The sequence below is a fragment of the Oncorhynchus mykiss genome, chromosome 15, assembly GCF_057628025.1.
Source record: "Oncorhynchus mykiss isolate SJ-2025 chromosome 15, ASM5762802v1, whole genome shotgun sequence".
Lineage (NCBI taxonomy): Eukaryota > Metazoa > Chordata > Actinopteri > Salmoniformes > Salmonidae > Oncorhynchus > Oncorhynchus mykiss.
In genome coordinates, this window is record NC_143036.1 from 28388017 (window position 1) to 28402216 (window position 14200).

Consider the following 14200-nt stretch of genomic DNA (forward strand, 5'->3'; position numbering starts at 1 on the left):
CAGCTGAGTATTCCGCGGGGTTCAATAAAAAGGTTGTTGTGCTCTACATTTGACGTATCCCTCCGCCACAATTTTCCCGCCAAACACCCATCGCATTTTTAAGTAAATAATGAAGAGTCCCGTGTTGACTATCGATGATAATTATCGTTACAATGTTCAATATATGTTCGAATTCACATAATTCAGTCATCGGAATTTATTTCAGGAGATCCTCATTCAACTGGAACTATTTGTTGCGGAAGGAGAATTAAGTGGGAGGAGTTTCAAAAGTGCATTATTCCACAGTGCATTATACACAAAATCAGAAGTAAAAGAGTGCTTATTGGAAATTGCATACATGCATAAAAGTAGAGATTGTACTGCCCACTGCTGACCTAAAATTGGGCATTTACAATTTTATGAAGTTATTTAGCATACTTACCTTGCCAAAGTTGAGTTAAATCTGATGTGAGAATGAGAAGATGCACGACCAGTTCATGTGCACAACACTTCAAAGCCTGTCATCAAATACATCAAAATAAATGTTTCAAACAGGGTTTTCAGTAGGCCTACATGTCTCCCCCTGTTAATTCCCCAAAGTAAGGGTGACTATAGAGGGGATGAAATATTTTGCCTGGGGTGTATTCATTACCTTTTGCAACAAAACCGTTTACCGTTTAAGAAGCAAACGGAAGGAAATGAAAGGGGCCTACCTGAATTTGTCAAATATGAACTATTTTTTGTTGCAAAACGTTTGGTCTTGGAAAACGTTTTGCAACATAATCGGCATAATGGATACACCCTTAATTGACAAGACATGCAACATACAGCAAGAAGACATGCTTCTTTAGGTAGGCTACTGCTGCAGGTGAACCCAGTTGATAATTCCTGATATGTGTTGGGTGTGAGCTTTGCCTTTGGGCACACCAAGGTTAATATAATCAGTAGTGAGGAGATAAGATGTTGGCTTCTAACAGGCCAGCTATAAATGTACTGCTAAGTTTCGTTTAAAAAAATGAGCACATTGAAGGAGAAGAACGACATTGGAATGTCCTCAATGAAAACAGGCGGTTGTTCGATTGACATGGCACTGTAGCCTACCTCTTATCCATGTAGCTTTGCTACTGCCATGCTGCGGTCAAACAGACATGTGGTAGTGATGCGCTAGATATGAGAATGGTTCCGTTAAATTGATAGAACGTACCAATGGTGCATACTGTGATAAATCAATTGTACGGTTGTAGAGCACCCCCTGGCATCTAAAATTCGACAGTGCAACATCAGAACAGGTGGTGTTTTAGATTTTATTTGATGAATATAGAGACAAATGGTCTTAAAACACAATTTTTAAAAAGTGTTTATGATGAAAATCGATAAACAATGCATGGAAGATAGCCCCTATCTAATAAATGCAGGTGGAGTCAGGGCCAGTTGATGCTACTGGATTTGGATTCTTTTAAATTCCGATTTAATAAAATGTGTATACAAACAATGTATACAATAAGTCATGTCCATAGATAATGCAGGTGGTATACAATATATTTGACAGAATATTTTTCAAAATTCATAAATTAATGTACTTTTATTTTTATTAAATCAAAATACTATACTAATATTACAGAGCAAGCCGTGCTTTGTAGCACCTACTGATACAACATTATGGACTCTTAAAGGAAGGCCAAAATGTAATAAATATGGCAACTATTATTAATTACTTCTCAATTATTCTTTTAGATAAACAATTCTAATAAATGTCAACAATCCTTGCTCCAAAGGACCATTAAATTACTTCCTTTTTGTGAGAAAAAGTTTTGTCCTGGTTTCATATGGAATCACTCATATCATTTAGCTTGAGACCTAGTCCTTGCAGAAGTAAACTTAGCTCGTTACATAGGTTCCAACTACCCAGGGGCCCACTCACTGCCACTGATTCAACAGTTGTTTAGGGCCATTTCACAACTCAGTGGCCTTGTGGTTAGTGTTCACCCCAAGATTAGAATGCTTGGGACTGCCCTTACTGAGTTCTTGTCCTTGGCATACAATGTTGTAAGTTTACAAGTATATTATTGCACCAATTTCCTATTTAGGTTCCTGACATATTCATTTTGCTGCTTTTTTCAACCCTTTTTACTGCACAACCCCCATAAAAAGTTGTGGTGGAGGATCTGGAGGATACTGTCAAACTATTTTATGTAGGCTAGTAGTGTGTTTTAAAATGTATTCAGCTGACTAACTTTATCCCCCTGAGACTGAGCAACAACAAAAAAGGGTTTTGGATTATGATTAAACATGTTTTTACATCATAAGTGTTGGGGTGAAATATTTATTGATTTTTTTTTATTGAATGTGCACTGAATTTGCCATTAGGACTTGGTTGAGGGTACATATGAAAAATCTAACATTACAGTGAATGGGGACAATAAAAATTTAAAAAAGCATATCCTTATGTCCACTACAGAGGACATTTATTAACAAGCTCTTATTTAAAGTATTTAAAAATATTACACTGCTCTGCAAACTCAGCAAACTATTCCTGAGATATTTACCTATTAGAAACAATTTGATTATCAAACTCACAAATATTATAATACACAATTACACACACTTACCATAAATGTGCTAATTATGATGTTAATTGTGATGGTAGCCATTTTGAAGAACCAGAAAAAAAACATTGGGTACGTTCGAGTGGATCACTTGTCAAGTCAGTGACCATCATTGGTCACATCTTTCAATGTGTGTTGCATTATGGAGTTACAAATTGTCCGACATGTCGAATGAACGTTACAAAAAATCCTGTGATCAAATTCATGAAGTTTTGACTGCAAGTTTCTGCAATTGCTCTTCACCAACTTCATCCTGCAGCCAGAAAAACTTTTAAAACAAATGGCAACACTGCCATGTTGATATGAGCCTTGCTGTTGAAGAACCACATTAGCGTCCGACTTTTGACACGCAGGTTGAAATATCAAAACTAACTCTGAACCAACTATATTAATTTGGGGACATCCTGAAAAGCATTAAACATTTAATGGCAATTTAGCTAGCTAGCTTGCTGTTGCTAGCTAATTTGTCCTGGGATATAAACATTGGGTTGTTATTTTACCTGAAATGCACAAGGTCCTCTACTCCGACAATTAATCCACAGTTAAAAGGGTAAACTGAGTTTGTTTCTTGTAATCTCTCCTTCAGGCTGCTTCTTCTTCTGACTTTATATGGCGGTTGGAAACCAACTTTAAGGTACATTAACACTATTAACTGGACTGGAGTGTGGACCTCTTTCAATCACCCACGTGGGTATTTGCTCCTAAAAACAATTAGGTGATGGGAGAAGCAGGACTTGCAGTGAGTCAAGCATCACAAATAGAACAGAGTTCTATTTTTATGCTGACCAGACCGGACGTGTCAGAAAATAAATGTACACGTACATGTTATTTAATCATTGCACCCAAACTGCTTGCGCGTGTCAGCAAGTGTCTGCGTGGCCGGGAGCTAAAATAGAACTTGATTATTTTTGTGATGCTTGACGCCCTGCAAGTCCTGCCTCTTCAATTTCCTCATTGGCTTTTAGGAGCATATACTCACGTGGGGGATTGAAAAATAAACTGAGGTCCACACTGGTCGATTGTGACATTTCATGTAAAATAACCTCCAAATGTTTATATACCAGGACAAATTATCTAGCAACAGCAAGTTAGCTAGCTAAATTTGCCATAAAATGTTTGTTTTTCAACCTGTCCCCAAATTAATATAATTGGTTCAGAGTTTGTTTTGATATTTCAACCTGGGTGTCCTGATCGTGTCTGGGGTTGGGGGACAAAAATCAACCTAAGCGTGTTTCCGGTTTGGTCAGCATGTTATATGCTGACCAGACCACATCTGCGTGCATGTTGATTTTGTTCACCCACACCAGAAGCAATCTGTCAGTCCTGCTCCTCCTCTTTGGCACTCAAGGGTGCCAGGCTGCCCATTATTACACACACCTGCCACCATCATTACGTGCATCAGCGCTCGCTGGACTCCCATTACCTTGTTGATTGCCCCTCCTATATCTGTCTGTTCCTTGGTTAGATCCCGGTGTCAGCATTATTGTCGTTTTTGTTTTCCCCTGTCCGTATTCTGTTCCTGTCCGTGTTTCATTAAAATGTTTGCTCCCTGTACTTGCTTCTCATCTCCAGCGTCTGTCCTCACACGATCAGGACATGCAGGTTGAAATATCAAAACAAACTCTGAACCAATTATATTAATTTGGGGACAAGTCAAAAAACATTAAACATTTAAGGCAGGTTAGCTAGCTAGCTTTCGGTCGCTAGATAATTTGTCCTGTATATAAACATTGGGTTGTTATTTTACATGAAATGCACAAGGTCTACTCCGACAATTAATCTACAGATATTCAGTTTACCGGTTTTAGTTTCTTGTCATGTCTCCTCCTTCCTTCAGGATTCTTTTTCTTCTTTGGACTTTATATAGACAGCATTACAACTGACCGGAGTGTGGACCTAAGTTCATCTTTCAATCACCCAAGTGGGTATATGCTCCTAAAACCAATGAGGAGTTGGGAGAGGCCGGACTTGCAGTGTGTTGAGCTCACAAATAGAAACAATTTCTATTTTAGCGCCTGGCCACGCAGATGCTTGCTGCGTGCAAGCAGTGTGGGTGCAATGATTGAATAACATGTAGGTGTACATTTATTTTGAGACTGGCGCACGCGACGCCAACGGTGTTGTCAGCATGTTACGTTCAAACGCGCTCATTATCAAGGTGACACCCTCACACATGTAGAATCATTGAAAAGCCGAGAATGTTCTGTCCTCTCAAACGGACAACATGACCAAAGACAGTGGCATGAATGGCCTTGGCGATACGGACCAAAAAGTCCATTAGAGACGACAACAATTAATTGCTGGAGGATATAGTTTTTACTTTTCCTCCTGAGGAAAAGTCGTATACATAGACCTACAAACTCTGCCTACCTAAGAATAGAATGAATGACGTCAGGAGTCGGCAGAGGGAGGGGGGTTTAATGTGCCGACCCACGTGTGGCGCGATTTGGTTGTGTGTGTCGTGAACAACATTAGCGTGAGCAACAATAGTGGAAATGGCGGTTCGCCTTCAAAATAAAAGTCCCCTATTGAGCCTGCCGCAAATTTATAACAATTGTGGAATCATGCCAGAATTGGATTAGATCATGCTAAACAAGTTTGGAATGTTGTTATATAAATTAAACAAAATACAATAATTCATTAAGTTGACAAAAACATAACAATAATCTGTTGAAATTAAACTTCAGAATTGCATTGGGGTTATCCTTTTATGCAATGTTTTGGCCACTAAGAAAATTCAGTGCAACTTCCAGCATTTACTGTGAGCACTGAAGCTGTACCCACTTTAAGGTACAATTTTAACAGTGGCCATTTGATCATAATGTAGGCCTACCAGAGTGGCTTACCATCAAAAACAATGGAGAAAATGCATCCCATAACATTTTAACATGGAAGTAGCTGTTCTATCATTCAACCTATAGTAGCAGCCAATGTGTGGTGTTCATTGTAGGCCTACATTCCATTACGGATTACACTTTTGAGAAAAAAAGAACATGCAGGGCATGCATTAACCTGAGATAGAATAGGAGGTGACTGAAAATGTTGTTGTGATGTTTGATGCAAGAAACCACTTTACAAAATAAAATGCATTATTATTCCCATACCATTATTAGAGAGATTCAGACAAATTATGCTACCCTCTGCCTATTGGCTACTTATCTTATTCAAACCTGTCTCAAATTACAACACTGCCCCTTTAAGACATAAAAAAGCTCTTCAACTGACTCAATTTTCACAGATGTACATGTTTTGTGCTCTTGTAGGAAGCAATCACTCCCCTGTTGCTTACTACAAATGATATATAACTGGGCTAATAACTCACTAACTAGCAAAGGATATTAACTAAATGTGCACACATGGCTACATGCAGCTCTCGCTTTGATTTCAAAACAAGTGCATCTCCTCACGACCACTCATGCTGTAAACACAGTGCAGTTCAAAGTAAATGGCATAGATCCATATATGGCAATTGTCTATTTGCATATAGCCCTACTGCATCTCTGATTGTTTATGCCACACTGGTCTGTGTAAAGTTTGGGCTGAGTTGTATTTGTATTTATTATGGATCCCCATTAGCTGCTGAACTCTTCCTGGGGTCTGGCAAAATTAAGGCAGTTATACAATTTAAAAAACATTACGATACATTCATAACAGATTTCACAACTCAGTAAGTGTGTGCCATCAGGCCCCTACTCCACATATCTACAACACAAGATCCATGTGTACGTGTGTATAGTGCATATGTTGTCATGTGTGTGTATGCGTGCCTATGTTTTTGTTGCTTCAAAATCCCTGCTGTTCCATAAAGGGTATTTTTATTTGTTTTTTCAAGCTGATGGTACTGCTTGCATCAGTTACCTGATGTGGAACAGAGTTCCATGTAGTCATGGCCTATGTAGTACTGTACGCCTCCCATAGTCTGTTCTGGATTTGGGGACTGTGAAGAGACCTCTGGTGGCATGTCTTGTGGGGTATGCATGGGTGTCTGAGCTGTGTGCTAGTTGCTTAAACAGACAGCTCGGTGCTTTCAACATGTCAGTACCTCTCACAAACACAAGTAGTGATGAAGTCAAGCTCTCCTCCCCTTTGAGCCAGGAGAGATTGACATGCATATTATTAATATTTGCTCTCTGTTTACATCCAAGGGCCAGCCGTGCTGCCCTGTTTTGAGCCAATTGCAATTTTCCAAAGTCCCTCTTTGTGGTACCTGACCACACGACTAAACAGTAGTCCAGGTGCGACAAAACTAGAGCCTGTAGGACCTGCCTTGTTGATAGTGCTGTTAAGAAGGTAGAGCAGTGCTTTATTATGGATAGACTTCTCCCCATCTTAGCTACTGTTGTATAAATATGTTTTGACCATGGCAGTTTACAATCCAGGGTTACTCCAAGCAGTTTAGTCACCTCAACTTGCTCAATTTCTACCTTATTTCTTACAAGATTTAGTTGAGGTTTAGGGTTTAGTGAATGGTTTGTCCCAACTACAATGCTTTTAGAAATATTTAGGACTAACTTATTCCTTGCCACCCATTCTGAAAACTAACTGCAGCTCTTTGTTAAGTGTTGCAGTCATTTCAGTTGCTGTAGTAGCTGACGTGTATAGTGTTGAGTCATCCATATACATAGACATACTATCTTTCCTCAAAGCCAGTGGCATGTTGTTAGTAAAGATTGAAAAAAGTAATGTGCCTAGACAGCTGCCCTGAGGAATTCCTGATTCTACCTGGATTATGTTAGAAAGGCTTCCATTAAAAAACACCCTCTGTGTTCTGTTAGACAGGTAACTCTTTATCCACAATATAGCAGGGGATGTAAAGCCATAACACATGTTTTTTCAGCAGCAGACTATGATCGATAATGTCAAAAGCCGCACTGAATTATAACAAAACAGACCACAATCTTTTTATTTTAAATTGCTCTCAGCCAATGATCAGTCATTTGTGTAAGTGCTGTGCTTTTTGAATGTCCTTCCCTATAACTGCGTGTCAATGCAACAGAATCCTACTCTGGTGCGTTCTGCCTACAACAAACTCTTTTGCATAGTTCGTTTTGTTTTGGGTTGTTGCATTGAAAGTGGCTAATATTGCATTGATTCGATCACAATTGCAACAGTAAAGGGAAACGTTGATAGTGTTAAAAGGGAAAACCACTAGAACAGTGGTCACCAACCTTTTCTGAGTCTGAGATCTACTGTTCAGATTTTTTTTCTAATATGACTTAGAAAACGTAAGCCTATGCAACACTAACCAAGTAAAAACAGTACTGTAGCAGTGAAGTTTGTGCAGTAAGCTACAGGCCCAATACATTATCACCACATATTGTCTTTACTTGAATTGCCCTGCCAATGCATTGTTGTTTGGGCAATTTAAAAACAATTATATTTCCAAATTTGAGGTAGGCTATATGATCACATCAGTAATTGATCCGTTATTTTGTTACTTGCGAAGCACATCTGAGAGAGCATACATTTAAATAATTAGCTTTTTTATTTTACTGGGATAATGGTGCCTGAATCTGATGCTCAGTCTCAGTGGAGGGCGAGAGCAGCAACATCCCCCCACTCTCCCTTTCCTCCACTGACACTGACCAAAACGGGACACCGTCTTCCAGCTGATGGCGAAACTGGAGTCGCATCCCATTATTTCTGCCTCGTGCACAAATTCATGTTGTTACTCCTATGAACAGAGAAAGTGAAATATTCCTCAATATTAAAAAGACCCAAGCCGCTAATAATAACAACAATGCAAGCCTAAAGATACACTTGCCTACTCATTCATTAGTGCTGCTTTTCTTATTATAGCGCTGAGTGGAAATAGGAAGAATGCGCATTTTATGGCTTATAAAAGTGTTCAATACAAAGTGTTGACAGTGCTGAGTAAGAATTTAAACATTAATTCACATATAAAAACAGCATCGCTTTGTTGTATTGGTTGACAGTCTCTCTCTAGTCATGGTTTAAAACGTTTGAAATCTCACAGTATCATATTTTCTGTAGCTTTCTTTCATGCCTGCCACTTCACTGCAGACAAGTTCATCTGAGCCAACCGATTGGCCAGCGTCAGACCTATAGTGCACTTGATTTGCCCACTGGGCCCGCCGGGAAGGAAGAGTTTGTACAACAACCAACTTGACAGAGCATGAATAACTTTTTAAATAATAATGTGTAAATATTGTACAATCCAGGTGTGCAAAATTCTTAGACACTTACCCGGAAAGAGACAGTAGTCGTCGCTACGAAAGGTGATTCTAAAATGTATTGAGTCGGGGGTATGAATTCTTATGCAAATTAGATATTTCTGTATTTCATTTTCAATACATTTGCTAAAATGTCTAAAAACGTGTTCACTATTGTGTGTAGATGGGTGAAAAAATAAATACAAAAATATTACATTTTGAATTCAGGCTGTAACACAAGGGTTCCCAAACATTTTTGTCTCACGACTTCATTTTGATATCTGAAAATTCTAGTGACCCCAACCATGTGAAAAATGTAATTAACAGCCAATGTTTACTTTTTTTCGGGGGGGGGGGGGGGGGGCTATGGCAGTCGATTGAAAAACATTCAAACAGTATTTCTGATTCTCAACTCACCATCACATACTTTCAACGTGGGGATATGACAGTCAATTGCAAATTAGTCTGACATAATCTTATCTCACCACTACTACTAATGAGATGGCTGTTTTTGATGTTGCGCCAGAGCTTCTCAAATTAAGGGGGCGTGGTCGACAGTGCACACCTCATCTATGCTGTCACATCCAACCTGGATCGATATTTGGTTATAATGCAGACGAGAGCACTGAATCCAGCTTCACACAGATATGAGCTGGCAAAGGGTAGGCTACCATGAGTTTTATGGTGCTTTCAAGACAACTAAGAACTCAGAAAAATACGATGTCAAATCATGACGTCAGTGATCTTTAGGTCGAAAAGTCGGAGCTCTAGAAAGAGGCCCGAGTTCCCGAGTTGGGATTGCTAGATGACCGTTCAAAACGATTTTCCCCAGCCAAAGCTAGTTTTTTTCAGAGATCCCAATTGTCTTGAACACACTCAAGCTGGAAGTCTGAGTTTCCAGAGTTCCCAGTTGTTTTGAACACGGCATTAATGCTCAGTGGGAGACGTCAGGATATTTATTCATTTTGAGTCAGGAACCAAAACTCCTCAGTAGTGACCCATGAATGCGTTGTCTGCCGCATTCGGTCACATGACAGCTCGATCAGCTGTTCGATTTGACTTACCGGCATGTCAACTGAGCCAGGATCACAGTCAAACGGATCGCGAAGTAGGTCCCAAAGTGCTCTTCCAAGCGTTGGAGGGGAGTAGTCATCACTTGTGTGGGACACTTACTGATGCTGTTTTCTGTTAAAAACACGCACAGCCGAGGGAAGGGGGCATGGTTCGCTTTTGAAAGAGCCTATCCAATAAGAAGTCTTTCCTCTGAATCGGTAACTCATCTGTAGAATGTTTTTGTATTTCCCCTGCATGCTTGCTTTTCTTTCAGTTTCCCAAATATGTCTGTTTATTTGTATTGATTAAGGATCCCCATTAGCTGGTTCCAGGGCAGCAGTTACTCTTCCGGGGGTCCAGCAACATAGGCAAGGAGACACATTTTATTTTAATTACACAGAAAGTCAACCCAGTCTTTATTTTATTATTTTATTACATCCATTGTAATAAATGCGAAAAATCTTTCCAACACTCCCCATCGATAACCACCAAGCCTCGGTGTGAAATAGAACATTGTCATGCGCCAATCCCATATCTCCACATAGTTTTTGCGAACAGGCGTGCGCACGGTGGATGTGTTTTTTCGATATTTTATTAAGATCCCCATTAGCTGTTGCAAAAGCAGCAGCTACTCTTCCTGGGGTTCACACGATAATTTATTTTATTTTATTTAACCTTTATTTATCTAGGCAAGTCAGTGAATAACACATTGTTATTTACAACGAGGACCTACCCCGGCCAAACCCTAAACCAGATCACGGCCAGTTGTGATACAGCCTGGAATCAAACCAGGGTCTGTAGTGACGCCTCTAGCACTGAGAGTCAGTGCCTTAGACCGCTGCGCCGCCCGGGAACCATGAAACGACCTAATACATAACATTAATAGACAAGAACAGCTCAAGGATAGAACTACATCAATAATTTAGCCTACATATCAATACATATTCACAAACTATCTAGGTCAAATAGGGGAGAGGGACTGTGCCTTGAGGTGTTGCTTTATCTGTTTTATAATTTGAGCAATATGAGATGGAACGGAGTTCCCTGCAATAATGTCTCTATATAATACAGTACGCTTTCGTGATTTTGTTCTGGATTTGGGGTCTGTGGGGTCCCAGCTAACATCCATTTGGAGAGCATAAGCTGTGGAGTTTTTGAGTCGTTCAGTCAGAGTTTCCTCATGATTGTTAGCAATAGCTTTCATTATTTGTTTAACAGTATTATCTGACAAAGGTATTGATGTGAGTTTCTGTAACTCTCTCCCATATCAATTGCGGCCGGTAATATCAAAGTCTCTGCAATAGTGTGTGGTTTCATAGGTTAGCGGGCCTAGCAATTAACCGTGGGAATGATTCAAGTGCAACAGTCAAGTGTGGCTTTTCCCATGAGGGCGAATTTGATCTTTTAGATTTTAATCATATTCATTTAGATTTTTAAGGTTAACCACATTACAATGATTTTGAGATACAAAGACAATATTATAATATATAATATATATATTTGTCACCAGCAAAGCACCATCACACCTCCTCCATGCTTCACGGTGGAAATCACACATGCAGAAATCATCCGTTCACCTAAAGAAAATCTCACATTTTGACACACCAGATCATAGGACAGATGTCCATTGATCGTGTTTCTTAGCCCAAGCAAGTCTCTTCTTCTTATTGGTGTTCTTTAGTAGTGGTTTCTTTGCAGCAATTCGACCATGAAGGCCCGATTCATGCAGTCCCCTCTGAACAGTTGATGTTGAGATGTGTCTGTTACTTGAACTCTGAAGCATTTATTTGGGCTGCAATCTGAGGCAGCAGTTAACTCTAATGAATTTTGTCCTCTGTAGCAAAGGTAACTCTGGGTCTTCCTTTCCTGTGGCGATCCCCATGAGAGCCAGTTTCATCACAGCGTTTGATGGCTTTTGCGACTGCATTTGAAGAAACTTTCAAAGTTCTTGAAATTTTCCGGATTGACTGACCTTCATGTCTTAAAGTAATGATGGACTGTCGTTTCTCTTTGCTTATTTGAGCTGTTCTTGTCATAATATGAACTTGGTCTTTTACCAAATAGGGTTATCTTCTCTATACCACCCCTACTGTTTCACAGCACAACTGATTGGCTCAGACGTATTAAGAAGGAAAGAAATTCCACAAATCAAATCAACGAAATGTGATTGGCAGCTTCATTAAATAGTACCCGCAAAACACCATTCTCAATGTCAACAGTGAAGAGGTGACTCTGGGATGCTGGCCTTCTAGGCAGAGTTCCTCTGTCCAGTGTCTGTGTTGTTTTTCCCATCTTAGTCTTTTATTTTTATTAGCCAGTCTGAGATATGACTTTTTCTTTGCAACTCTGCCTGGAAGGCCAGCATCCCAAAGTCACCTCTTCACTGTTTTTTAAATATATATATATATATATATATATATATATATTTTACCTTTATTTAACAAGGCAAGTCAGTTAAGAACAAATTCTTATTTTCTATGACGGCCTAGGAACAGTGGGTTAACTGCCTGTTCAGGGCCAGAACGACAGATTTGTACCTTGTCAGCTCAGGGATTTGAACTTTCGGTTACTAGTCCAACGCTCTAACCACTAGGCTACCCTGCCGCTACCCAACCTCTTCACTGTTGACGTTGAGACTGGTGTTTTGCGGGTACTATTTAATGAAGCTGCCAGTTGAGGACTTGTGAGGCGTCTGTTTCTCAAACTAGACACTCTAATGTACTTGTCCTCTTGCTCAGTTGTGCACCGGGGCCTCCCACTCATCTTTCTATTCTGGTTAGAGTCCGTTTGCGCTGTTCTGTGAAGGGAGTAGTACACAGCGTTGTACGAGATCTTCAGTTTCTTGGCAATTTCTCGCATGGAATAGCCTTCATTTCTCAGAACAAGAATAGACTGACGAGTTTGAGAAGAAAGTTATTTGTTTCTGGCCATTTTGAGCCTGTAATCGAACCCACAAATACTGATGCTCCAGATACTCAACTAGTCTAAAGAAGGTCAGTTTTATTGCTTCTTTAATCAGAACAGTTTTCAGCTGTGCTAACATAATTGTAAAGGGTTTTCTAATGATCAATTAGCCTTTAAAAATTATAAACTTGGATTAGCTAACACAACGTGCCATTGGATCACAGGAGTGATGGTTGCTGATTATGGGCCTCTGTATGTAGATATTCCAATAAAAATCAGCCGTTTCCAGCTACAATAGTCATTTACAACATTAAAATGTCTACACTGTATTTCTGATCAATTTGATGTTATTTTAATGGGCAAAAAAAAAAGGATTTTCTTTCAAAAGCAAGGACATTTCTAAGTGACCCCAAACTTTTAAATGGTAGTGTACGTGGTTCAATGCACTAAAGTGGAACAATGGGTACATCTTAAAGCTGCACAAGCTCATCCCCAGAATCTTTTTACATGTCTATTTTCTAAGGATAAAGATAAAAACATCAACAACTTCATAGTTAAGAACACTATAACAATATGAAAGAAAATGAAACGTATTTAACAGGAACCAATATCCCCCTCTAAAAATATAACCCTATGGAACACTCCTTGGATAGCTTTTCAGAATGAATCAATACATTGGTCTACATGGAAAACTAAAGGCATAGAAGCGGTTAAAAAAAAGGCCCTACTGCTCCCGTCCTCTCTACCTAAATTTCCCTCGCAGTCCCTTTAGTGTCCCTTGAGTGCCGTTAGTTTGGCTGTTCAGCCTACCTTAATTATCTCTCACCCATCATAGCCCTGCCTTTCCCAACCAATCAGAGCGCATCTGGACACTGCACCCACCCATTCAGGTCAGTGTTATTGTTGAAGAAAGAAGACACACATTTCTGAGGACTATTTTTATTGTGGACAGTAACAACAATACCTGAATGTGGTGCGTGCATCGAAATGTAAGATGCCGGGGGGTTTCTTGGGTTCCTTTTTACATGTTGTTTAATAATGGGTAATTACCACAAATCACTTAATAACTTTGATAAGTTTGCAGCCATATGTTCTATTGTACAGCTAATTTTTTTGTGTGTATTTTACCCCCTTTTTCTCCCCAATTTCGTTCTTGTCTCATCGCTGCAACTCCCCAAGGGACTCGGGAGAGGCGAAGGTCGAGTCATGTGTCCTCAGAAACATGCCCTGCCAAACCACGCTTCTTAACACCCGTCCGCTGCCTGCTGCACTAATGTGTCTGCGTAAATACTGTTCAACTGAAGATCAAAGTCAGCCTGCAGGCCCGCCACAAGGAGTCACTAGAGCGCGATGAGTCAAGTAAAGCCACCCCGGCCCAACCCTCCCCTAATCTGGACGACACTGGGCCAATTGCGTGCCGCCCTATGAGACTCCTGGTCACAGCCGGTTGTGACACAGCCTTGGATTAAACCCGGGTCTGTAGTG